General features: G+C 39.7%; 1 protein-coding gene across 1 annotated transcript in view; it reads left to right on the forward strand.

Annotated features, from left to right (window-relative positions):
• Positions 1-25310, forward strand: part of LOC150091167 (putative polypeptide N-acetylgalactosaminyltransferase 9) — an 886865-nt gene that overhangs the window by 433231 nt on the left and 428324 nt on the right. The window contains exon 4 of the mRNA XM_090374539.1: positions 2994-3035. The gene's annotated coding sequence lies outside the window, so the exon portion shown is untranslated. The remainder of the gene's footprint in view (positions 1-2993; positions 3036-25310) is intronic.

Here is a 25310-nt window from a genome sequence, read left to right on the forward strand (position 1 = left end):
TTGTGGTAAAGCATAAATAAGAACAAGAAGATAGTACGTAATTATTGGTGTACAAACAAGCAAAATGGAAGCAAGTAATTCTTAGAAAAATTTATTCCTTCCATAAATTAACTTTTAGACTCTTATATAATAACACAATTATGGAATTATGTTATTGTTCAACAAACTTCTTTTTCGAAATCGGAATGGAACTCTTGTAGCCTTTTTTCAATTCGAAATCTACAAATGTCTCCAAAGGTTTCTTCTTTTACTAGCTTTAACATTAACTGATTTATAATCATCCTGTTTGTATGATGTTTTATAAAATAAAAAGAGTCCAAATGCTGCTTTTCTGCTTTAAAGTATTTTCATTAAATTTCATGGAAGTGCGTCTGGCGAAATCTTTCAGGTTGTAAAAATTGCAATGACTCGTCTCTGTCACCTTGAAAGGGTTTCTTGTCTTTCTGGCAATTCTAGCTAATGTAACATATTGTGATGGGATGAATACAGGACCAGAGTTTAGCGATCTTTTAATATTTTTCTATAATAATGAGTTGCACAGTCACCCTCGTTTTGCGTATGACCTACAACAAGAAATTTGCATTGCATTACACTCCAATACTGGCACAACTCAAAAAGTATCCCTATTGCATACAGACCGCGCTCCATTCAGTCCCAAGGTTGGGGCACACTGAAGAAGTTGACACTTCTTGATGCAGTACTGAGATGGCATAACGACACTTGTGTCACCTAGCGAGATAATATTGATCTCACACTGTACTGTTATTGCATAAATGTAGAATCCATCAACCTCATCAGTTGTATTAACTCAAAAATTAAGAATTTTGAGTTGTGCCACTATTGCAGCCAATGAGCGATATATCAATTGTTCGGAGTTGGCATATCCTCACCATTTGAGACCTTCGTTATTTATATTTGTCTGCCGTGTGGAAAGGTGTGGTTTCGATTTCCGTAGGTGATGGGAGATGTTCTTAGCTTTACCTGGTAAGGGTTAGCCAATCAACTCGGTTTTGAAAAAGTCAATAAACTGGCCTTTGTTGCAAAAAAAAAAATCTCAAAATAAAGTAAACACCTCGTGGTCCTAGTTACCTTATCGCTGACTTAAATATCCACCTCTGCACCGTCCTGAAGTGTGCATGATTTTCTCTGCCCATTTACTAGAACCAAGTAGTCCAGAGGGAAAAAGTGCGGAAGGCTTGAGAGGCTTGTAACAAGTTCCGCAGTTTTCCGCTAAGAGATTGTTCTAGTCGCCTTCTTAGAGAGATTGCGTGGATGTAATCTTAATTTCAGAACTCCCCCCCCTTCTCAAACAAGTAACCTTCAGCAGACTTTGCTGGATGTCAGTAGTTTGACCTTCTCTGCCGTGATAATGTCACAAGGGACTCATCTAGGAGTAGCGAATGACATGTCCAGCCATCACCCGAGTTTCTTGCCTCTTTCTCTAGGCCTCGCTGATTTCAGTATCATCTAGGAAAGTAATAGAGATGTTCGTGCATCACAAGTAATGGGCCCGAGGCATGGTGTGTCGAGGGAGTTTGGTTGCGCGTGATCTCAAGACCACAACGTAGTCACGCGGTTCGCACTAATATTTCGCTGATAACCGTGTCTATTGGGACCATCACGTGATGCACTTCAACTTCTTTGGCTCCTACCTGTAAGTAAAAAAAAGAAGAGTCCGCTGAATTCTAATGTGAAAAGTTTCAGATATGTTCGAAACTCGAGAATGTTTTCCTATTCCCGTGTTTTCTTGAAATGCAATAAAACTGTCACATGTCAGATCTCACACATCTCCTTTAGCTTACTGACTTTTAATATGGCGAATTCTGAGAGAACCCGGAGGAATCTGTCACTGATATCTTTATTAAGATGAAACGCTCCAATTTAGTTTCGGAAATACTACGTAGAGACGCAGGTCACGATAAAGCGTCGCGAAATCACAGAATGAGAATTTCCTACTCCACCCACGAATTATTCCAACTCTCCTTCTCACAAAGGCAGCCTTTGTGAGAGGAAGAAGGTTTCTATAATTTAGTGCCAGTATTGTCCCCTCGTTCCTTTATAAATGGCCGTCCCACATGCGAAGGTGCAGCTATCTAGTTCCGTCTGTTGGTGAGAGGAGAAGTGATCAGCAACTGCTAACACGTTTTAAACAACTCCGCCTAAAACGTGCATTTTCCAGCAACAGCTGACTGATTCTCACCTAAAAAGCTGCACGTGCCGAAAAACTCCCTTCGTATGTATCTACGTACAGCAGAATGTTCAAAGAAGAAAAATCCACTGATGTGGATATTTTCTTTCTCTCTTTTACCAGCAATTCAGTTTTATTCTCTCTCTCTCACTCATAACTATTGTTCCAACATCTTTGATTATTTAAACGCAAATTCGTAATGAGCTAATTTACATGCAATGCCAAACAGCATCCATTGGATGACTCTCCACTTAATTAGTGAAGCATTTTTTGTCTTTCTTCTTCGTGAAGGAGGTATAGTGCCTTCATCTTCACCGTTTGCAAAAAGTCTTGAGAGTTTTGTTTTCATTCCAGACCGGAGGAATTACTCGTAGACTTTTTTTTTTTTTTTCATTTAGAGATAATTTCAGGTGGAAGTGATGTTTTCTCTATCTACTGATGTTTCATCGCATTTTCTGCTTCGGTGTTTACCCAACTTAGTTTTTTTCAGCTCGACGACATAAACTGCCTTGTCACCCAGACAATTCATAGATTCCGAGTGAGTTCTGTGCTGTAATTAGAAACAATTTAACCAATTTAGTCACTAGAGAGATTTAAAACTGTCGGAGGAAAGGAAACTGAATGTCCAGAACTTTTAAAGATAAACGACAATGTGGTTATTAATTTGTTAATAATCTGCACTTATTTGGGTTAACTGTTTAGATTTAAAAATAAAAAGATTTCCTTTACAAAATTTCTAAAGTTATTCGTGTGATTGTTTCCAGCATAATATGGAGAAAATCAGCAATTTCCTTATTTTTTTTAGGCTCACCTCACCAGGAGACAGCAGAAAACTTAAATAAAGAAAGTAAGTAGCCAATTTAATAGCGAGTACTCAGTTCATTATTATATTGAATGTGTGTTTCTGTTATATTGCATCGAATGTTAATCCTTCATGAGGCCAGCCATATCTGAGCTAGATCGCAATTGTATCTGACTGCTGGCACAGATTATTATGGATAATTGCTTTGTCCCGGCGTTGACTGTCTTATTTTAGTGTTCATTTAATATCTTGGGAATCCCAGCAGCTTTTATTCGAGTCAACATCCGAGGTAGGTAACGTGTACTATTTATGGTAGCCGAGATGAATTACGCCACGGTGCCGATCAATATACGTTCCCCCAACATCCAGACATCGATTAGTTATTAAGTAGAGATTATAGGTGTTGCGAAATGTGGTATTAGCATATCGTTCCTCGTGGCGTGAAAGAAGTGCTCCAATTTTTTTTAACAGCTATCAAAATTTCCATTAGCTGTTAATGAAGTTTAATGGTTTTTCGTGAAATTAATGGACAACACGGGAATTTTGTGCCAAAATCCTTTCAGATTATAACGCGTGAGGTGTGGTCGTCAATAGCAAAGATGGAGCCATCGAATCTATGGCTGAAAGTTTACGTTTTACGAGGAGAGGGGGATCTGTTGTCGAAGATGGGGGGCTTCAATAAACAGTTGAACTCTGGTTTTGTTCCTTGATGGTAACAGAAACCCTTCCCCCCAACAACTGCAGTGAGTGCCCAGCGATCTCTTTCAACATTTCTATCTTTGTGTGATTGTCCCTTTCTTTCCGAGGGATTTTGCTGACACCATACTGCGCATTAATTAGTTTAGCGAAATATGGTCGTTATTGAGACTGTTTATAGCTTCCATTACGAACCATGGAAACAACGCTGATGTTAATGCCAAGCATAAGCACCGTACTTTACTAGTCATAGCAACGACCATTTTAATGCTTGTCTGGATATTAGCCCAATTAAGCTTATGTGCTTTGCGTCGCGTTTGCTTACTCACGATAGTTTTTTTGCTGTGGAGATTGTGTGTAAAGTGCACTTCATGCTTTTGATGTGGCCCCAACACGCCATGCCGCGTCACGTGTTTCACCTTCCACACTGATGCGTTGTACGAGTATATAGCGCTTCGTATATACAAAGCCATCTGCCAGCAATTTGAATACATCGTTCATTTCGGCAGAGTTTACGTATCTTTAACTACATTTGGCACATTCTAAAACCTCACTACCATCCTTATTAATGATGTCCCTCTACTTGTGGAAGAATATGGACATTGACCACTCCGCATCCGGTCCCCAAAGTGCCTGTAAACGTGCCATTCTTATTACGCCTCTAATTTCATTACTGTTTGCTAACTTCGATGTTTTTTTGAGAAGGTACACGTTCCTGGTGACGAATGGTAAACTAAAATAGTACGTGGTAGAAATCTGTGGACCATAGCAACAGTCAGTTGCTAGGATACAGATATATCTGTTGTCGTCGCATGTCAAAGCGACCGCTGTGCACGATTACGTATGCCACATTTTTTTTCGTGTTATTTTCAGTGAACCGGTGCGCCGATCACCTGGTATCAGTGTTCATTGCACGCAACGACTGTTCGCTGCAGTTGTGCCACCTGGGTAATGATTGTTTACTCAGTTATTCGACTGAAGTGGTCGAGAAAGTTTTGGCCTACTGAGCTAACAGTGGAACAATGTGAGGAACTAACGGAAGGCAGATGCATCTAAGACAGTGAGTGGATCGATAAACTTAAGTGACCATGTTACGCGGTAGACGGGGGTGGTGGTGGTAAAGTTACGAGAACAAGTGTGTAACAACTACATTTTGTTTGCTACAAGACCTAATTTTGGACGCTTTTAGCTACCGAAGTTGATTCTGTTGAAGATTAAGCGCACATTCTACTTGAGATGGTCGAAACATTACATTTTAACAAAAACAGTATGGAACCAGCAGAGAAATACTTCATCTCTTTTTATAGTTGTGCCTCCTTGATTCGTGTTATGGCCACGAATTCATTAGAAATTTATTTCCTCAATTCCCAGGAATACTCCTATTAAAGAAGATGGTTACGCACTGAGTTCTTTGTGACAACTCATTGTTTTGCTTATTTTCCCACTTCGCCTCGCTAGTTTCCGTTAGTCCTTTATCGTTGTGTAGTCCAGAATCTTTCACCATCTTCATCCTCACATTTTCTGATCAGCCTCGTCTGTTTGAGTCTCCCTTTTGTTCATATCACAACTTGATTTCTCAATTTCTCCGAATTCTGTGCGAAGACCCGATGGCAATTACTCTGCCTCGCTATTAATATTGTAAAATAAAACTTTGTTGTATTCTCTTTGGGTTAATTAGTTTGAGGCAATGCTAGACTTAAAGGCGGCAGCATTTGATGAAAGTAACTGCAATTCGAAAATCCCCAACACAGTTAAACAGTCCAGTCCAGTTAGTTTACATTTGTAGCCAACGGTTGTTTTAGGCTCGACATCCATATAACCAATAACATACTCCATTTCAGCGAAATATTTTAAACTTAATTATTGTAGCATTTTAATGCAGTTTCTTGAAGTAGTATAGTTAATCTCCTGTACTGCTTAGAACGTTATCATTTTTAACTTTTACAACAACGAATTGAGGTGGTGGTTGAGATAAGCTGGTGGTTCAGTCTGGTGGGACGTTTAACACCTGTTTTAGACCCAGACTATACATGAAGGCTAGATAAGGCCTTATTAATAACGGAGTCAGTAACAAAAGAATCTCACAATATATTGTAGACCATAAGATTTGCACTTTCGTAACACTAAGATGTACCCTGAAGACGATCACTTTGTCTTCATCCTGAAGGATTTTGAAAGGAATAATTGTTCTGGATGAATCCGTATAAATTGTTAAATGAATATTCACAAAATCGCGCAATTCCTATCAACCTGTTTGCATATAAATGAGTGTTTTCGAGTCTCAAGATAAATGGAGCATCCTAATATCATCATTACCTTGTTTATTATCCGGAACCGGAAATACGCTAGAACAGTTTGATTGTGGAGCCACGGGAATTACCTGATAAAGGTAACAGCTGGGGAGTTTCGCAAACGTCTGAGGGGGGGGAAGCATGAAAACGTGTGATATATACTGTAGTTTCCCTGCTCAAGCTAATGGTCGAGCTTTACGCAGGCCCTTATTACAGCGCAATAACACTCACCATGCGCTGGGAACTTGGCATTGCCCACACGTGCGATCTTCTACTCCACACATCAACCAGAGAGGAGAAAATAATGAGCGACATGTCGCGGAGAAATAAGAGGACTGTTACAATGGCGGTCGTATAACTGTGCACGTTCTGCTGAAAAGAAAACTTGTTTTCATCAACCGTCATTTAATAGACTTGAAGAACCTCCTTCGTAATGTGTTCGTAATGCGATGCTCTAATAGCGACTGAACGATGTTCAGATGTGTTTTTTTTTTTTTTTTTCCTTTTCACCAATTGCGTTATTTATTTTCTAATATATCCCGACAGATGGTGTTGGTACATCCATCGTTCCATTTTATTTCTGTTTAAATCTCCTTTTTACAGATTACAGTTTTTTGGTGATTTATTTTTTCTTTCTTGTTTTTGTTGCTGGTGAGTGGCTTTATCTCTCACTCGCTAGTTCACTGCTCGGCACTGAAATTTCTCTGCCAGGAAAGACCAAGAAATCTGTTTGAAAATTTACACGGACACTGTTCTGTTATAAATATATAAACGATTTGCATTTGAAGAAAGTTGATGATGTAACATTTGGAGCCATACAGCCGCTTATCTTAACTCCATGGTAGGTTCGTGTTATAGACTTTGAACCATGTGTGTGTGCAACAAAAGGTGAAGAATACTTGTCCGATTCGGGGGCTGATTTGATATTTTATGATGAGCTGATTCACTCTTCCAATAACGTCGTATTAAGAAATTTCAACCGAAGAGTCTGCTGTGTAGTTGAACGTTCTGGAGTTAAATAATTTTCCCCTTCTAGCTTCAGGAACGCTGTTATATAGAAGAGATGTACGAATGGTGTGTGTAGCATGTAGGTGGTACCGAAGTTGATATCTTCCCGCCTTAAAACAGTTAAAGGAACTTGAGCACTTGTTCGGCCTCCTAAAATGTAGCCCGTGGACTTTAAAGAAAATTCCCATATTTCACAGGGGTGTCTAAACCTAATGTGGTTTGTGTAGAGACGGGGAACTGCAACTCGCATACCAATTCATCTCCTTGATCGTGCGCGACGTCAGAAGGGAGACATTGAACGTTGCGTGCCTTTTCAGAGCATTCGAATCACGTTCCATCCCTATTCCCATGGCATTATGGATATTGAAAATGGCGCGGATGAACGCTAATTCCTAACGGCAGTTTTCCCCTCGTGCTTCCAGCATCTTGACGCTGACATCCTTGTATAAAGAGACAGGGAGGAAGCATCGAATGGCACAGGAAATAAAAATAGCAACGACTGTGCGCGCGAGCAATGGTTTTGGGGGGATATTTTTGTTCTCATAAAATGCATGATTTGTTGACTGTCTTTATCTGGCTACCTGCGTTCATGCTGCGTCCGACGTGCGGCGAATAAATGCGATAAAGTTTTACGGCGTCAGAAGAAGCTGTCATACTTCGCATTGAAAACAGCGTCGTCTGGTCGCACGTGTTTGGGGAGAGGCAGCGATGTAGAGATAGCAATGGTTGCTAATCCTTGAAGGTTTACGACACTTGCTACTTTTGGGTGGTGCAGAAATGACAACGTGGCCTGGGTGGGGTAGCTTGCGTGGGCTGTTAGTTTTAGTAGCAATTGGTGTCAATGAAGCAGTGTTCACAACCCGTTTAAACCACACATTCCTGAATTCTGGAATTTGAATTGGAGTATGATGTTCGAGGCATGTTTTATTTTTCTGTTGAATTTTGGTGAAATGAAAAACCTTGATCCGTATTAGTGACAAAAAAAACACAGACACACTCAGTAATTGTAGTCCGAATGGTACACCACAGATTTTCACGGTTAGTTTAGAGTGCTCCTGGAGGAATTCAGTCAAAGGTGATTGATCTTCCTCAGGGTGCGTGTTTTATAGAAGCGTGCCGAGAGTCACACTGTTGTAACGGAAATCCCGGTGAAAGCCACCAAGAGATGATACGCAGCAATTGAAATATTGACAGCTAAATTCAGAACAGCACACAGATCAGTGGTGGGATTTAAGAATATAAAAACCGAGCGGTTGAAGTCAAAGAAACAAACAATCTTTTAGTTTGTGTTCTCAGTTTGGATTGGTACTGCGCCATCAGGCACTTCAATTATTACAGGCCGTTGAGAACCGCAGAAGTGCGACGCTCGATTTCGGCGCGCCAACTGAGAAACACTGGTGGTGTCAACCTCTTAAAGAACTTAATTACTAATCGACACGTGATCAAGGTTCCCACAGCAGGTACAGACATTAGTACTGCTATGGTGATTCTTTGAACTTTCTTCGCCTTCACCATCACCCCACTTTTAACAGAAATTGCTGCTGGCAACCTCTTTCTTAAAATCGATGCGATCTTAGCCATTTTCCAGAACTTACAACGTTGCTTGTATCCGAACTCAATATAACACCACACATACTTACATACACTTGCCAGTCTCGGCCTTTTGCCTTTTCAGATGCTACTGCGGTATACAGGAGAAACCCTGGAGACTGCAGTTAAACAAAATACACCTTGTCCTTGTATCCGAACTCAGGAAAAAAAATTGTTTATCGAACCAGAATACCTTTATGAATTAATTGATATAACAGATAGAACACCCCCAAAGTGCGTTAATATTTTTGTAGTCGCTATCTTGTAAATTCCTATGTAGTCATCCCAAAATTATTAACATACAATTTATATATTTTCGTAAAATTAACCATTTTAATTCAGAATAAGGGAAAAATTCTGCGTCTTAAGCTTTGTAGGCAACTGTGTCAATTATTTTTTAAAAAAAGTAATTTTAAATGAAATTTGTGCAGTTTCGTTTGTTGAAATGCATGGGGTGAAGGGTTAGGCAGCATAATTAAGCTTAACACGGATTTACAGCCATTATCACGGAATTTATCAAAATTTTTTGTTTTAATAATAAATTTGAATTTATGAAATTGATCTATTTCAAACCCGATTTATTACATAGCATTTGTTGAGCGCACTGAAGAACAAAAACAGTTAACTTTAGAGTTTTGGGGAAAGAAGTTGAAAACGCTTAAATTTGGTCGATATCAGAAGGATGTTAGCTAATGATTCACCCACCGAGTCCAGTTATTTGGTGGCTTGACCAACAATCAAAAAATCACTCTGGAATATTGTATACTTAGGTGGGTCAATATTAAGCTCGGATTCCCTTCAGTCCCTGAAGAGAAACAAATAATAAATAAACAACAGGAGGGTAATATAGCCTTCCCAGCAAAGTTCACCTCGATGGCAATGGATTTTCCAGCAACCAGCCAGGTCGTCGCTTCAATACCAAAAGACAAACTTTCTGCAGAATACACTGTGCACCAACTCAGCCTTGGACCTTCTCAAAGTCAGCCAGTCATAAATAGTTAATGTACAGAATTCCGAAACATAAGTAGAAACGGTGAATAAGTCCAGGAAGAAATTATCACATTAAATATAATTGAAGACTTTTACGTCGACCACACTGCTACTCCAACGCAATAGAACAATAACGTGCTTGCCTTTCATCAATTTGGAAAAGAATACACCGTGATAATGGCTCTCAATTCGGATTCAACTGCAGTGTGAATCCGAATTGAGAGCGCCAGTTCCAAAATGTCAATTGAAGTCATTCGGAAATCACACGAAGGAATAACGTTCTCCAGATATACAATGACCTCGAGATAAACCCACATAAACGGCCGACAGGGATACTAATACATTGAACTCTGAAGCTTTACAAAACGCCGCAAAGCTATTTAACGGAGCGTTGCTGCACACTCTTTCCTCCTGAAATCAACGTAGCCACTAATGTTCCATTGAAAATTTCTAATTGAAAATCTGTTTTCTGTATTGTTTACCATCTTTTTCAGTCGTGCTTCTATATTTACATATGCCATGGCGTAATCGCAAACTCTAGTTGTTGGCAGTACCGGGTGCTGCAGTTCGTGCCAATAAAAATCGATTTAAGGATAAATTTAACCTCCACACTTTGAAAAACGCGGTCTTGAAAACCCAGGATTAAGAAATTGAATAGAATAACAAATTTGCTTTGGTAGGGAATAATAAATATTAAAGGAATGATTCAGTTTGTATAATAAGGAACGAATGTTACATAAATGTACAAGTGAGCGAGCAACTTTGATGGAGCACTCTCTTGTTACTACAGTTCATTACAAAGGCGAATTACAAGAAAGTACTAAGATTCCAGTCCACATTGTGAGTCTGCGATCCATTTCTTCCCACTTTTTTTTCTTGAAGTTTTAAAATAAACACAGGCTACTCCTGAGTGTAGAATGCGGAATTACGCCACTTCTTACCTTGCTCGTGAACAAAAAGAAGGGGAGGGGGAAAGCTCTCTCTCTGTCTCCGATGTTAGCGACCTCTATCGTTATATGACAGTCAACTTAAGAATCATTAGAAAGCGGGGATAGTAAACTTCCACGTGGAGCGGTAAATGTGCCTTGCGGTGCATCAAAGCGGAAATGAATTATTTGACTTTAATACGTTCCTTCGTCATCTCCCGCTAGCTGAAAGGAAAGAGTTCCGCCGTTTTTGTTATCTTATACTTTACATAGTGTTGGCTTCGTTAGAACTTGTTTTCCCATAGGACGAGGATTAAATGGAGGATATCTGAAACGCTTTTCGGACGTATCCTGACACGTGCGATTGATCTCTTCTTGCCTTTTCTGGTTCACTCAAAAACCACTGAAATTCAAGTCGATTTTTATGGGAGGTGGAAGTTCATTTCTATCGAGGTTCTGGTGAACAGTCGCCCATAATATGACTGCCGCGCTCCACTTACGAAAGGGTTGCTCATGAGCGGACACAGGTATAATACAGAGATCTTGCTTATCGACTTTCTACTGGGATGATTTCGAAGGAATCTGTTCGTTGTCTTGTATTATCTTAAAGTATTCTGAGAGAGAGGATGAAGTAAATATCTTTGTAACTGGTTAGTTGCTCATACAAAAACTAAACGATCATGCTCTTTATTTGTATGATATAAGTGGTGTAAAATACAAGCGTTCTTAATTTCATTTTAAGATGAATAATGTTCCTTCCATTTAATTGTTTGCACATAATAGGGCTGGAGAAAGTAATTAAAACCGTTGTAGGAAATATCCCATCCGCATACCGACCTATGACTTACTTAGTTTTTTTAGTTGAGATACATTTAAAGGTGGATGGGTGAAAAAGTCAAGGAATCTGACTTTTCAGAGAACATTTTTGCTTCCATATTTCACCCACCTTCTTAAAGAAGGCGGTTCCAGCCAGTTTTCCTAGCAAACCCCAACATCTATTGAAATACTGTACAGGTAATTTCTAGCATAGCATATACTGCCACTAGTTCGTTACCATTCCTGGCATATTAGGTAGCCAGAAGACGTAGTCCATATATCTAAAACTGAATATCGGCTAGAAAACTTGGCTACATAATATCTTAGTGGTTGTCAGATCAGCCACCCCTCTAATAAATTTTATGCCGTACAAACTGTTTGATTAATACTAATGAGTTTGCTTCCTCGTTGAATAGCCTATGATGCTGTGGGGTTATTTTGGTTCCAGGAACTGCACGTGGAGACTGATTGAGGTATTTCCCTTTACTATTAAGCGCTGTACTGTTGGGACTGTTCAGATTTGAGAAAAGTTGACTTCTTCATTGTGACCACAATTCTGGGTTTAGACTTCTACTTCCTGGATTGGACTTCTACTCATTTTGAATCTTCATGGTGGACCTGCAAGTGTCAATGGATCCTTGTCGATCATCACAACCTTATGTTGGGACTCTGTAGTGTCACATACCTTCATGGCATCGTGTTGCGATATGAACAGTACAATTGAAATCGAATTGACCCTCTACGAGGGAATCTGAGATAATTTTACGTCCACATTGTTCAGTAGTACAGCATTGCAAATATATTGCGGGATTGCCTCAAAAGCTGGCTGGGACCACATAATACCATAAATAAATAAAACAAAATACAGTACTAACCCACGATGCTAATATGATGTTAATACTAATGCAGTTGGCCATCTTCCTCTAAAGACAGAATCACGTCTTTCCTACTTCTTCCGCTTTTAGTAAGACAACTTTAAAACATCACTTCACTTGTTACTTACTCTCCGGCCGTGGTTCTATTGATATGAAGCTGTTTTATTTTAATTTATCTACAACGATGTTGCCCATATTCTTTTTAAGTTGTACTGCATATTTGAGTCTCTTAGATAACGGCTATTTTTCGCTACTGATCCTGTTGTTTCTGGGCAAGAAAAAGGTGTTTATCACCTCAAAAAAAATTTTTTTTAAGCACTGAAAAAGTTTTGCTTTCGAAGTGTTCTCCCTAAGAAAGACGTTAAGTACTCATTCCTCATCACACACTCTGAAAAACTAGTTTTTTTTTCTAAGCGTATTACTGTTCTGGACCTTGTTGCTATAAAACATAGTTACTGTTCACAATTGAATCTTATCATAACTATAAACTTTGATACGGGTTACTGTAGAAACTGACTTGGAATGACACGGACTTGCTTCTCTTCTACTTTTGTCTTTGTGTACTCAAATTTGTGTTTTTAAATAAATAAATTTCCGGGGATGACCACACGGTCAGAGGAGTTCACAAGATATAGAGAATACAAGAAACAGCACCGTATTTGGCAGTCACGGGCTCGAACTCCTGTAGATTGTTACACGATTGTATGCTTTAGTTTATTATGATGACCAATAAACACACTACACGCTCACACTACACACGTAATATTACGCACATTTCTGGCCTTTTACAGAGTTCTGTATTCTTCACAGTGCACCAAGGCGGAGTTGGAACTGACGTTGCACGGCTTTGAGTAGATATTTTTCATTGTCTTTGTTTCTGACGAAAGCTACCCCTCCACATTTCGCCAGTGCCATTAGCGAGAGTATATGCAGTATTTCCTATAAAGGGCACATCCGTCCGGAAATATTTCCCTTCGGTCTAAGTGCTCTGCAGCTTCGGTTGCATGTTTTAAAGGAACCTCAGCAGCTGAACTTAAAACCGGAGATTTGTAAGATGCACGGCGTTATCTGAAGAAAATCCGAGTTAACATAGTGCCTGTTCCTTTCGAAAAATCCACCAGGAACTTGTTTGTATAAAGTAATCCAAACGCTGTTTAGCCAGCGACTCTATCGACTGGTTGTCACATATATAACTGTAATGTCCGCTATTAGCATTACACTCGGAGGACCATCAACCTTCTTAGTCAACTGCTGCATCATTCTCCTTCCGTTTCCATTACCTAAATCCCCGTCCGATTAAACCACCAAAGCTTCTTCTTTTTCCCTCCCCTTTTTTCTTTCTTGTTCGTCATTTTTCCCACTCTTCTTTTCCTTCACGGGTAACTCTTTAGAGTTAAGGTGAGCAGCACTTTCTTATCGATTTCTCGGCATAAATTTGAAGCGGAGCAACAAAAACAATGAACCAAAGTATCCCTTCGTCTTTTCTCTCATCAAACACTTAATCCTTTGTTTTTCCTTGTTTAAGACGCTATTTGGAAGCAATTTTTTTTTTCCCACGTCATTAATTTTACACTCTCCTCCCTCGGTCTGTCCCTCTTGTCCTGGCTATTCGCAATTGTCATTTTTGAGAGGTTCTCGTTGTCTTTGAATGAGTTCTGTGAAAATTGTTTGGCAAAGTAAGGAAATTTAGCCGCAAACAAATAAGCTTAATTAAGTTCTCGATGTTTAGTAGTTCGGTGCGGCAAGTTTCAATTATTTGAGCAAGGAGAGATTGCATCATTCACAAATTAAAGTTGCAGATGCTTCAGCTGGAACCTGGTTAACCATAGACAAAAGTACTTTAAAAATACTTATTAAAAACAAACTTATCACCTCAAACTTACTATATCCTCAGCTCTTTGTTATCTGTATTGATGACTTTCAGGATGAGTTTGACTGTTCCATCGCTTCGGTTCCCAAAGCTTTCTTTTAATCTAAATTTTTTAAAATCTGATTTCTTTCTATTCTGTTCTCACTTTTCGAATATTGCTGGCACGCATTCTCATTGCATTTTTTCCTGTTGTATTATGTATTCCAAATTTCTTTAACTATTCGTAGGATGACTTGCAGAAATTTGTTATTCATCTACTGCCTCGTCAGTTGGTCCCACTTTTGTTCTTCGTTCACTAAATGTTTAATCACCCTACTGAAGTGCCACATGCTCCCTTCATAAAATCGCATTTGAATCCATAATAAAATAAAATTAGGACGTGAATCATCCAGGACTTTATTCTGAATTTTTTTTGCTTTCAAGGTTTCAAATTAAACGGTGGTAAATTTAGTCTCTTGAATCGTGTAGTTAGTTTGGTTGACGAGTGTACAGTTTATCCAATTATCAATTTTTCGGCTTCTTGCAATTTCGCCTTCCGATTGAACTCTTGGTTAGTTTTCGATTAAAATATCCGGACGTTAAATTTACCTAAATTTATGTTAGTTTAACTAAGATAACATCAAAGTACTTTTAACATTATTTTATATTTTGGCAATATAATACGAAATTAACATCCATGACTTTGAATAGTTCCAGTTCTTTTCGATGTAGTTAACTACCAGCATGTTATGAATTTAATTATTTTTCATCTCTCTCTGCTTCGTTCATAATTGTTTTCATAAACTCTGTTTGGGCTCTCTGACACTGGATGTATTCTAAGATGTTCTTTTTTTTTTTTTTTTTTTTTTTTGCAAGAGGTGTGGGATAGTCACAGCAAAACTGAAGAATTCTTAAATTTAAAGGTGGCGGTGATAGTAGTATAAATTTTAAAAATCTCATGTGCCTTCAAACCATGGATGACTAGTGATGAAGTTGTGAAGAACAGATTGGACTATAAAGGTGGGACCTACCACAATAAAATTAGTGACCCAGTTAAAATATTTAGGAGTTATACTGGATGGTAATCTTACTTTTAAACACCATCTAACTTATATCAGAGCCAAAATCAAAAGATACTCTGGATTGGTGGCTAGGATCGTCAGGCGGGACTGGGGGTTAAACCAACGCACCCTGTCATTGTTTTATAAAACAACCTTCCTACCGATCATCACTTACGCCTCAGCAATATGGTTTTCCAAAACAGGAACTGTAGTAAACCGACGCATCCTTGATGCAACGCAAAGAACAATCCTACTGACAGTTACACGTGCTTGTAGGACAACCAGTACCCACGCGCTGCAGGTCTTGGCCGGAGCTCTTCCCCTTGACTTAGAGATCATGCGTAGGGGAATGAACTACCACATAGAGAAAGGAATACCTTGTACATACCATGGCTATACTGTGGACGTTAATGCACCATAAAAATATGAAAAGACAAGGCTGCAAAAACACCTGATGCAAGTTTGGCAGGAGCGCTGGGCCAACTCAAATAAGGGAAATATCACCAGGAAATTCATTCCTAACATCGACAGGATGTACCCCAGTCCCCCAACTTGGTTTCAACCTGGCTTATACACCACCTATTTATTGACTGGTCATGGGGCCTTTACAGCCAAGCTGGCAGCGCTGGGGATTGAGGTGGATCCGAGATGTGCCTGTGGGGAGCTTGAGTGCTGGGAGCACATTATGTATGATTGCACCCATTATGAGGACCTCAGATGCAGACTGATCACTGCAATACACTACCTCCCCAAGAACTTGGAATCACATCTATTGGACTCACTTGAAGAATACAGGGAGCTAAAGGAATATGCCCAAAAACTATTTGGTAGGCGTAAAACATTGATAGCCATCTACAGAAGGTAAAAAAAAAAAAAAAAAAAAACACAGAACATGCGTGGAGAGGACTCGAGGAGAACCTCGCCCAGGAACCTGCTTACTACTAATCATCTAAAACCAGCGATCGCAAGAATAACCCCATGGAGCTGCGGATCTTCCCATGATGAAGAGAACCACAGCCATAGCTAACAGACCAACAATGGACCTGACCAGTGTTCATAGCTGAGGAAAAATATGGCTACCAATGACAGAGAAGACCAACGAAGATAGAGAACTCCAAGTTGCTGCCTCAACGGAGCCATATTGGCTCTATGCTCTGCACTCTCTTGTGCAGTGCAATTCTTTTACTCCCACACCCGGCAGGGGAGGGAGGTGACGGCTTGCTGTCGCCTCTCTTCCCTGCCACACCATTTCTTCCCTCTGGTGGGGCATGGGCATGCCTCACTGAAAAATTGGGGGTCACCTACCCTATCGACCCTCTTCTTCCTATTTCATTCATTCTCCCCTCCGCCTTCATTCTCCCCTCCCAGCACTTTTTCTTGCACAGCGTATAGCCCTACACGTCCAAATTTAAAGACACCAAAAAATTTCGCCCAACCTTTTAGGCACTTCAGAAACAGGCTTTCAGCGTCAACCCCATATCAGTGCTTTAATGTAAGTGATTTAAAATCAACCGCGGTCGTTCCAATTTTATTTTAGGTCCTAGCCACTAAAATCCCAGGAAAGTAAGTGGCAGGACCAGCCAGAGTACAATTGACTCAATGGTAACACCCGGCTAGCCTCCACGTGGCGAGGTATGGACAACGTCTGGTCCCATTAGGGACCTGGCGGCCAATAAGCCGGATAAACAATGGGCACAACATATAACACTACTCATGACCCACACACTTCTAAATCTCTGGCTTTGACAGGGTACTGTCACCGATACATAGAACATTCGCGGAGATGGGAGAAATCCCAGGAGCCGCTAGACCCTCAATATACCTCATACCTCATATCATTAATTAAAACGTAAACCGAATTAATACTAAAATTCCTTTTCGAGGGCGTTTTGTCCTCTTTGCCAACCTGAAGATTTCCATCAGATGATTAAACTGGTTGGAGGCTGTCACTAGTGAGCCCAGGTTTTTTTCTCTCTGAAGTAATAACTTTCGTATAAAGTGCTTCAGAACTCGTTTATATATATATATTATTTTATTTTATTTTTTTTTATAGCAGGAATTTTTCTTTCCGGGAATTCGAATCTGCCTTTCAGGAAAACAGAACGCACGCACGGTCCTAACGCACTACAATCAGTGAAAGTGATGTTTGATTTCATTTCCGAAGTACACTTCGCTAATAGGTACATTGCTTCGCTTTTTTTGTCCCTCTCTCGTGTATTTCCTGGTGAGTGCCAACAGTTGACTGATGCCGAGGCGACTTAAAGTAAAAAGGTTGGAGAGAGAGCGCATCAAATAATGAGCTTCTTGATGTGACTGGCAGTTCACGGCGTTTGAAGGCTGAACCCTGGGGGAACTGGAAATCTGGATCAAACAGCGAGATGAGCAAAGATCTTTTGTCCGAAGAAACTCAGTCTCAACACGAAATGAAAGCAAACATTCCTGAAACGTGTGCGGTAATTTCTTTGAATTATTTCGACTGGTCGCCAGGTCATTCCTGCGCAGACCTCGATATTTCCATTTGGACTTTTGGTAACTCGGCCGACCAACTTTCCTAGTGTTTGGATTTGATGACTTTTCCCTTTCTGGTCTCGTGAATGGCGCGTAGTAATTTTCGCCTTTACAAAACATTACCACCAACTTTTTCAGCGGAAGAATTGCGACCATTAAGGTGACTTCATTCCTGACCCCCTCCTGCAGCTGCCGTTAGCGGGACCGCAAAATGGTGAAAAACTGCCATTTGCGGAAAAGTCATTTGGAAGGTTAAGACCTTAACGGGACGTAGTAGGGGTTTACTGCTTGCTCCATTGTGTGCGGCCGCCGATGTAATGACGGACGTTTCTCCCATTTGTCGTCACGCCGAGTTGGCGACAAAAGTGAATATCCTCGTTAGCAAGAAACTGTTTTTTAAAAATAGAGAAATATTGGTGGCTGGCTTTGTTGTAGGTTTTTTTTTTTTTTTTTTTAGTTAACTTGAACAGGCCTGAAAATATTCTTTTTCTTCAGTCACCTCATCTGGATCATAAATTAAGTAAAGCCCATCTTGGCTGAACTTTCCTTAAATACCTGTTTCTTCTCCCAAAAACTTGTTCCAAGTTTTCCAGTTTCTTCAAAATCTCGCTTTCAAGCGAAATTTTTATGCAAATAGGACTTTTGTAGCTTTTCAGCTGTTTGGAAAGTATTTGTAGATGACAAGAAGCCTACCAGGAGAGAATAATATTGGTTCATTCCAAGCTTAAATAGCTGGAACTGTAAATTTTTTTTTTCCCATTTCTGAAAATTTTCTTTTTCTGCAACAGGCCACCCCCCCACCCCCAGATCTTTTCCTGTAATAGTTATTTTTATACTTAAACATAGAAAGGGCTTTCGATGTAAATACACGTACAAATAATCCGATCTTTTCTAATCGACAGCTGACTTTGAGACAAGAGATGAGCTATTCCTAGCAAAATTTCTTTTCCCACTTCCTTTCCCACAATTTCTTTACGACCTAAAAATCTTTTAAAATTGGGTAAAAAAAATCAATCATTGTAATAAGTTTTAGGTTTCACATACCGCAGAAAAGCTATATGAATCTCTTCTAGAGGGATTTTCTCCATTTTCAGTAGAAGGACAGGAATTCATTGTTCCAGGTGGAGTGAACTAACCTAAACGCTAGTTGAACTCCACCTTGGAACACTGTGATAATAGAGAACTCTGTAAGAGAGCTGAAAATGTAGTGCAATGGTGTGCTTTTGGGAGGGGGGGTTCTGCCAATTTCGAAAGCATTCTGCAGCTGAGTGGAATTGTTGACAATTACTGTCATTTGGAATAAGACCAGTTTAAAAAGACGCTGATGACGCGATGGACGTATTGAGGTATTTCGAAGAGGAGGAGTTAAAATGGTTTGTGCCAGAAGAGTAGTGACCTGCTGCGATCTTCGATTTTTCAATCCGCAAACGGACAAATGTGTTTAAGACCGATTTATCTAATCGGGAATGAAAAATAACGAAGCTTAAAAGCTGCATATACTGGTGTCTCGAGATACCCCTAGCATTAATCGAAACGATCCAACCAAACTTTTGTTTTTGAACCACCGCAGATGAAACAAAGGAGCTGTGTGCCTTACCGATCCTTGTCGAAGCGGTTGGTACCTTCACCGCATTTGACTGTACTAAGCTATTGTGGTCATTTATAACGGGCCTATTTGTCCGAGCGATGCTCACCACATGTCACAAGATCCCATTAATCTTCAACAAAAATGTCAGAATATTTCTGGAAATCTTCCAGAGGCTTTAACATTGACTTAAATTTAAGACTTCGGCCTTTTGTTTTGCTTTTGAAACGAACACGATCGTATTGGCTTCGAGGCTGTAATATTTATTCTTACGTAGCAAGACATAAGGAATTGCCTTTCCACATCAAAGTTGTTTTTTTATTTCTTTTTTTTTTTTTTTTGTAATCTTCTTGAAACCCGCGTTTGTCATGTGATTTATAATTTGATGGAATTTTGGATAGGGCCAATACTCTAAACCAAACTGAAATCTAAAGATCTCGTATATTAATGTCTGAAGCCCATATCGCATACTTTGTTTAGCCGCTCTGTTAACAAATGGTTCTTTTTTTCATTAATGAATAGTAAGGTGTAAAACTAGACAACATTCTTCGGGAGATAGATGTACAGTATCTGTTCCTCCATGGTGTAGATATATATCTCCCTGTGATGATTATTTTCATACTTTCTCAAATCAAAACATCAGGCAGTTACAGACAGCCTATGACTCTAGCTCCAAACAGAAGAGAAGTGATGCTCTCACGAGAGCGCGTATAGATCCTGACTCTTCCTTCCTGCTCTTGGAGGAAGATCGCCGCAGTATTCAATTTTTTTAAAAATATATTTTTCCATCTTCTCTAATCAACAGCTCATTTTGAGACTAGATGAGAAATAAAAATTTTCTGAATTCTTAAAGGAAGAAAGAGACAAATTTATAAGAATTAATTTCTTATTTAAAAATAAACAATAACTGATTGTTTCTAAACACAGTCTAGTATAAGGATAGGCACAATTTGTCCCTGGTAGCCATTGTTCCCCTAAACCTCCATACCACGACCGCGTAATTCGGAGTTTACATTTAGTTGTTTACTCGATATTATCATCAACCGTATTTACCGGTCTCGTGGGCTCTAACCACGATAAACTCAAACGCCTTTATCACTCCACAACCGCGCCATTTTCTAATATTCAGGTTTCCATTGTAGTAGGTGTGGAAAATAGTCCCTTGAGTGCTAATTAAGGGGATGTCTGTAACTCCCAGTTTCTAATTTGACAGAAAAGCAAAAAAATCAGAATTGTGACGAGTGTTGCGAAGAGGAAAAGCCAAACAATTCTTTCCCGAAAGCTATTAATCCCTTCTTTTGAAAGAACAAAAAGTCTCGTGCATGTCCTTATCAAAGACGATCCTCCATTTTTCCCGAAGAGTTGGAATGTTACCTGCTGCTAAAACCAAGCCGTGATCGTTGGATGTATCAGTCATTTCGCCTCCATCTCGGCACTCCATTTATCGGAGAGACGGGTCTACTGCAGCTTCTCTGCACACGTCTCGCCAACGGAGATAGATAGCGCTTTTTTCTACTCTCTCTCTCTCTCTCTCTTTCTCCTCCTCGTTCTTCCGATTTCGCCGAGTCATCGTTTCTTCGTAGTCGTCCCTTTCAACTACGGGTGTCCATATTTCTTCCGCGGAAGTTCACCCTGCTAATGGCGTTGTTTGCCTCTTCTCCCGAGGAAATAGAATCGAGCGAAAGATTCGTAATTTCCCCCTTCTTCCTCCCTGCTAAGTTGAGTTTTTTTTTTTTTTGCCTTTTTATTGGTAACCAAATGACGTTGCAATATTTCGAAGATAACAATGTTCATTTTGCCGAAGCAAACAGCAACCGTAAGACGAGGAAGCTATTCAATAGTACTTGATGGATGTTCCTACAACATAAACGCGTGATTCTCTTTCTCCCTACCCCCTTCCCACTCCGCAACAGCTGTTTAGTACATGGAGTGTTCACGTAATCCGCTTCACTGAGACGAACGTGCACACCTGTGCGCAGTCTCTGCTTTACTTAACCCTTTGTTATTACTCCACCCTAAATCATATTGGCCCTTCCATACACTCGATAATACGGCGGCTTCAAGAACTGTGATGAACAGAATCCGAGCAGATTTTTCGGTTGTTTGTATATCCAAATGGATCCGATGTTACGACTACAGTTCGAATATTCCATCGCAAGAAAAGGCTGGAACGCTGTGCCGAATTCAAATTAGCAGATACTTTACAGTATGGTTGAATGCAGGCCGCGAATTGCATCGAATCATGCAAGTTGACTCATTTTTATATTTCGGGGCGAAAACAAACAAAATTGCCAACGTCAGTGGAAATGTTTCCCAATCGTGGCTTTATGTGACACACTCTTAACGTATTCAGAAAAAGTAAATAAAAACTATACTTTTTGGCACATTTAAATTCTCAAAGGTCCATTCTATATGATTCAATGCACAAAGGCAGCCTTACTAAGCCATTAGAAGAAATGTATCTTTCTACAGCAATAAACTGGATGAGAACAATAAATAATGAACCTTAAAGAGACCTCCTTTTAAATGAAGTGTGAAGCAGGATATGCCATCTCAGTGGAATTCGGTTTCCAGTATGTGTTTATCAGTATTAATAATGTGAAGAGCGACGCAGAAAACGGAAACGATTGGAGCTACATCTTCTATCCGAAGTTGATATCGCAATGTCTTGTAGCTTATTGGAATTAAAATCAGAACAAAAAAAATGCTATTCACGGAAGCAAATTAAACGTACCACGATATTTCATAAAATCAGCTTCCCTAGAATAAATTCGAAGCCGAACTGTCTTAAACAACGAACAAGCACTGTGGAAAGATGAACGGGAACTTCTGAAGAAGAAACAAAATTAGAAATATCAAAGTCGCATTAAAAATTTGTTGTTACAATGAATTCTTTGGACAAAAGTCAGTTGTTGGGTTACATCAGACAATTCACTTTCTTATATTTTTGAATCTGTAGACTGGAACTTAAATTTTAATAATTGTGAATTTTTTTACGTGCTATCACCCTGCCAGAAGTATTAAACACCTTTGCCATTATAGTAAATGATGCTAACGAGACTTAAGCAGGAATAGGTCTGAAAGTACGCAGGCAATATCAGAAGTGTCACAAACAAGCACAGTGGCTTACGAGAGCAAGAGGCAATGCCTTTCAAAGAGGGTTAATCGGTTGGCAATATCAAAATTTCCTCATGCCATGCTACAGCTACTCGTTTGATGGCTTTCTCACAGTCAACTATAGACGAAGCAGGGAAAAGATGGAAGGATGAAATCGACGATGCAGGTGTGCGTAACGGATCAAGTAGGGAGAGATAAAAACTGACAGAAGAGGAGACGCTAAATGATAACGTAGGCTCCACTGTCAGAGTGTACGAATTTATCCAAGATGCCAGTGTACGACTCGGCAGTGATGGATTTTGGCATTACAACGAACAGTTCCAACCACGAGAAGCAGCTCCATGATATAGGACTGCTTCTCGTGGTTTGGACTGTTGGTTTGTAATGCCAAAATCCATCACTGCTTAATCGTACACTGGCACCTTGGATAAATCCGTGTACCTGCAATTCTGACAGGTGTATAGAAATGGATCCCTCCATTTTCCAGTACAATAATGCTCCATCCCATACAGCGAGCACTGAAAAACTTCGGTTATAAACAAAATTGTATTTCAAATTGTATAGATTTTGTATTTCAAAATCTTGCATGGCCGGCACAGTCCAAATTAAATGATCTCAAAATTCAGAGGAAACAACAATGTCTTGCCAACCGTTCCGGCTCCCACCTATGCAGGTGTGGTTGCCTTAGGCGCTGGCAAACAATTACAGAGTATTGTTAACTTACCGGATGTTCAAACAAAGCACGTACTCATAGTTAAAGCAAATGCAGATAGTAATTGTAAAACTAGTGAGGAAGTTAAAGCTGAAATTTCTAAAAGTCTTAAACCTGAATTTAAAAAATTAAAGATTAAATCAATAAGAAAAATAAGAGAAAAGGGAGTTCTAATCGAAACTGACAACAGCAAGGATCTAAATAAACTTAAATCCTGCCCTAAGTTCAAGGAGTTAAAATTCTCTGTGGATTCCCCTAAAAAATTAAATCCCACTGTCATAATATATGACATACCTAAAGATGTCAATGATTCTGATTTTCTGGAGTACTCTGATTTTCGAGTCTGTTAAGGTTCGTTTTAAAATCAGGTCTCGGAACAAAAACAATCAACATTGGGTTCTTGAGGTCCCAAATAAAATTAGGAAAGCGTTCTTGGCTTCAAATTTCAAGGTTTTTGTCGGATGGTCCGTCCATGGTATGAAGGATTTTTTCACAGCATCACGCTGTTTTAAATGTCTTGGCTACGGACACTCAGCTAAAAACTGCCACCAGTCCGAGTTTACCTGTGGACATTGCGGTGACCTGGGTCATCAAATTCAAGACTGTCCTAAAATGGAGGAACCTGTTGTTTGCCCAAATTGTCGGCTTAAGAAGAGGAATGCGGACCATTCCTTTAAGGACGTTAAGTGTCCTGAATTTGTGAAAGCCCAAGAGGTAACAAAAATTCGGACCGACTTTATCTAACTCTGGAAAGTCTTGTGTATATACTTTACAGTTAAATTGTCAACGGTCTTTATCGGTTCTAAGTGATCTTTCTAAGTTAATGGTCCAACATAAATTTCAACTTTTAGGGTTACAAGAACTGTATTCTTATAAGGGTGTGGTCAAGGGCTTCCCTCTCAGCTGTCGCATTATCTCTTCAAACCCTGTTACGGTCGGTGACCATGGTAACGCCACCAGGGTTTGGGTCGCCCTGGTGGTTGCTGACCCCCTCATTACTGTAACAAAAATTTCTAGTCTTTGCACCACACATGCCGCATGTGCATGCTTGGAAGGCTGTTTTGGAAAAATTTATGTGGTTTCTCTGTACGCTCAATGTAGTCAGGCTGGGCAGGCCATAGAGCCATTTCTAAATTACATGGAAAACGTTTTGATCCGTTTATCTGGTTTTCCCGTCATTTTTATGATGGATGCTAATGCTCACTCCCAGCTTTGGAATAGCCCCACTACAGACTCTAAAGGTGAGCTTTTGGAGGAGCTTATTCAGTCCAATAACCTCACTCTGTGGAATACCCCAGGCCATCCGCCTACTTTTGTTTCTTCCCTGGGTCAATCTTATATTGACATTACCCTTTCAAACTCTACTCTTGGTTATGGCATTTCCAACTGGCTTAGCCATACTTTGTGGTGCTCGAGCGACCACAATGTCATCACTTTTATGATCAGTTTAAGCAACAATCCTAGGGTTATTAGGTGCTGTTTTGATTTCCCGCGTTTTAAGACAAAACACATTGATTGGAATATCTTTGATGTAAAGGTACATGAGCTTACTTCAGAAGAAATAATCGTCCAACTTGGCTCGCTTCCTGCTGATATGCAGGTTTCTAGGGTTCAAGAGATTCTAATCACTGTCTATGAGCCCACTCTAAAAAAGAAAAAAACGAAAAATGAATAGTGTTTCATGGTGGACCCCAAATCTCACAATTCTCAGAAGAAACTTACAAAATGCTCGTCGTAATTTTCAGAGGGCAAAGAGAGCTAACAGGCCCAGAGATGAGATTGACAGACTTGGTGAGTTGTATAAATCCAATAGAAGGAGTTATTTCAATACCATTTTCCAAGAGAAGAAACTTGCCTGGGCAAGGTTTGTTCAGCGTAACATAAATGAAGGTCCGTGGGGATTACCCTACAAACTTGTTACTAACAAGGTTCATCCTGGCGATATTGTTTCTTCTATTATTGTAAATGGTAATGAAACCCTGGACTGGAGTTTGTCCATAAATGCTATCTTGGACGGCTTGCTCCATGAGGACACTGCCTCCTGTGAAAACACCATCCAAACTACAATGAGATTAGATCATTTATCTTACCAAGGGCCCCGAACCGAAGCTCCTTTTACGGATACTGAGGTGGAATCTGCTATCTCAACTTTAAGGGATGGTAAATGTCCTGGACAAGATCTCCTTGAGGTTTCTGTACTTAAAAGATTTTGGAAAAATTGCCCATTAATTATATTAAATCTTTTGAATGCTTGTCTGTCTTCAGGATTATTCCCGCTGGCTTGGAAACAGGCTAG

The sequence above is a fragment of the Mastigoproctus giganteus genome, chromosome 1 (assembly GCF_048544385.1).
Source record: "Mastigoproctus giganteus isolate SK-2022 chromosome 1, ASM4854438v1, whole genome shotgun sequence".
Taxonomy (NCBI): domain Eukaryota; kingdom Metazoa; phylum Arthropoda; class Arachnida; order Uropygi; family Thelyphonidae; genus Mastigoproctus; species Mastigoproctus giganteus.